This window comes from Elephantulus edwardii, unplaced genomic scaffold, assembly GCF_000299155.1.
Source record: "Elephantulus edwardii isolate Elephantulus edwardi_28Jun2011 unplaced genomic scaffold, EleEdw1.0 scaffold00153, whole genome shotgun sequence".
NCBI classification, from domain to species: domain Eukaryota; kingdom Metazoa; phylum Chordata; class Mammalia; order Macroscelidea; family Macroscelididae; genus Elephantulus; species Elephantulus edwardii.
Window position 1 is genome coordinate 3,871,553 of NW_006399903.1, and position 3,045 is coordinate 3,874,597.

Sequence of the window (3,045 nt, forward strand, 5' to 3'; positions counted from 1 at the left end):
CTATCCATTTGTTTATTGATGGGCACTTAGGTTGTTTCCAACTCCCTGCTATTGTGAACAAAGCTGCGATAAACATGCATATGCATATATCTACTTGGATGTCATTTATGGTCTCTTTAGGGTATATTCCCAGTAGTGGAATTGCTGGTTCAAGTGGTATCTCTATTTGTAACTTTTTGAGAAAGCACCACACAGCTTTCCACAGTGGTTGTTTTTGTTAAGTAATTTTAATGAAAGTTTACAGAGACTTAGGGTTTCCAGTCATTCATTGTTACACTTTTCTCCCTAGCCACCCCTCCCTCCCAATTCACTCTTTTCCTTGAAAAGTAAAAAAAAAACACCCCAAAAACCCAACAAACCTCTTTCGTTGTTATGCAATCCCTCCTCCCCAAGTCCACTCCACTGTTCAGCCTTCATTCTGGACTCCTGAATTGACAATAATATCCAATAGAATATCCCTTTTAAACAGTTATCTCCCTCATCTGTTTCAATGCAGTATAAATCATTCCTCCTTTCCTCCTCTGCCTTCCCTCAACTCCAATGTTAGTCCCATTTGATAACAGTGGCCCTATGCAATATTTGTTCTTTTGTGACTGAGCTATTTCACTCAGCATAATGTCTTCCAGGGTCATCCATTTTGCATAATATTTCATGCATTCCTTATTTTTCGATGCTGCATAGTATTCCATTGTGTGACTACACCAGAGCGTCTTTATCCATTCATTTCTGGATGGGCAAGTGGGTGGTTTCCAGCTCTTTGCTATTGCAAACAAAGCCACAATAAACATGTGTGTGCATATATTTGCTTGGGTGGTGGTAATGGTTTCTTTAGGGTAAATTCCCAGTAGTGGAATCGCTGGGTCAAATGGTATTTCTATTTGCAACTTTTTGAGAAAGCCCCATACAGCCTTCCATAGTGGTTGCACCATTTTACACTCCCATCAACAGTGAATAAGGGTTCTGGTTTCTCCACAACCTCGCCAGCATTTGATGTTTGCTGTTCTGTTAAATTTTGATAGGGTCTCTATGAGTCATGCTTGACTTGATGGCAATCAACCACAACTACAACCACAACAATCAAAATAGATTACACTTTAACATTTACATTTATACTTATTTAAAATAATTTTAAGCCATTCCCAATGTTAGCAATAATGTCATTGGAAAAGGGTATTTGATAGTGTAGTACGTAAGGCACTAGGCTACTAACTGAAAAGTTGGCTGTTTGAATCCACCAGGTTCTTCTCAGTAGCAAGATGTGTAATCTCCTCCTGAGAAGATTTACAGGCTTGGAAATGTGATAGTGTTTCTGTCAGGAGTCAGACTCCACAGCAGTGAGTTTGGGTTTAAGTTCAGCATCAGAATAGCTGGAGTTTGGGTATTGTTGCTTCCGATTTCTGGGACTATAGACAGTTCTTTTCATGGCTCTAAGATTCTGTCTCCTTATCCGTACAAGGATTGAACTGAAAAGTCTTATGAGTCTATGATTTATGAAGCTTGGGTTTCAGAGCTGGCTGCCTCACCGATGATTTATCTGAGAAAAATAATATTATTGACTCTCAAATGAGAGACTAATATTTCCTATGGGTGAAAAATTAATTTTTTTTGCTATCACTAATGTCAAACCAAAGAAAATATCTTGACTCCAATGAGAAATTTAAAGAGTCTGGCTAAAGATAAATGGCTAGGAATTAACAGTATGTGAGTTCCCATAATTAAGTAAAACTCCACATAGGAACCCTTCTTAATTTATTAAAAAATTCTGTGGTTCCTTTCCTTTTCCAAGCTAAACATTCTCAAAGAAATGGAAATATGTTTAAAGAGTACGCTTAGGCAGGAGCTGCTATATTGCATTTTCCAACTAATATTATCCAGTGCTTCATATGATGATGCTTGTATTACAAAGTGATAATAACACACAGTCACATGGTAATCCTTTGTTTCTACTTCAGATTTAATCTCTGAGAGGAAAATGAAACATCAGGCACTTGGAATAGATAACTTAAAATGCAGGTACTATAAAATTTAGATTTTTCTAACATTTAAAAATCTGAAATGGAACTCATTGCCTCCAAGCCAATTCCAACTCTTAGCCCTCTGCAGGACAGAGTAGAATTAATCTATGAGATTTGTAAGACTAAATTTTCAAAGAAGCAGATTACTACATCTTTCTGACTTAGTTGTTTCTGTTGTTGTTATGTGTCAACTAGTTGACTGTGACTCTTAATGGCTCTACGTACAACAGCTCTAAACCCTAATCTATCCTGAGCCAACCTTATTGTTTACCAAATACTGAACGCAGTAATTGAGTCAATCCATGTCATCCAGGGTCTTCCTCTCGAGCTGTCTCCCCAGTCTCCCAACCATGATGTCCCTTCTCCAAGGACTGGTCCCTCCTTGCAACATGCCAAAAGTATGTCAGATGGAGCTTCAGAATCCTTGCCTCCAAGGAGCAGCCTGGTTTTACCCTCTTCAGGATAAATCTGTTTGTTCTCCTAGCAGTTCATGGTATATTCAATACTTTTCTCCTGCACCGCAGCTCAAGGTATCAATTCTCTTTCTACTAAACCTAATAATTGCCAAACTTTCTGATGCATAGTATGTAATTGAGATGATCAAGGCCTAGATCAGGTGTACCTTAGTCTCCAGAATGACACCATTGCTCTTCAGTACTCTGGAGAGCGACTGATAAATTTAAACTACTGATCCGTGACTCTTCTCCAATACCACAACCCAAAGGTACTGATTCTTCTTCTGTTATCTTTAGTCATTGTCTTTTAGATATAAAACAAGAGATTGAAAAGTCTAGGGGTTGAATCGGGCACACCTGAGTCTTTAAGCTGATATCATTGTTCTTTAGAAATCTGGAGTGTCCTTGACAACAGATTTTCCCAGTGCAACTAACATTTTGATTTCTAAAATCAGAATAGTACCAGGAGAAAATTGCTTTCATGAGGTTGAGATATAATCGAGAAAGAGCTTCTGCAGCAAACATTTGAAGTTTCATGTTTAACATCCAAGCTTGTTGTTGTTGTTGTTATGTGC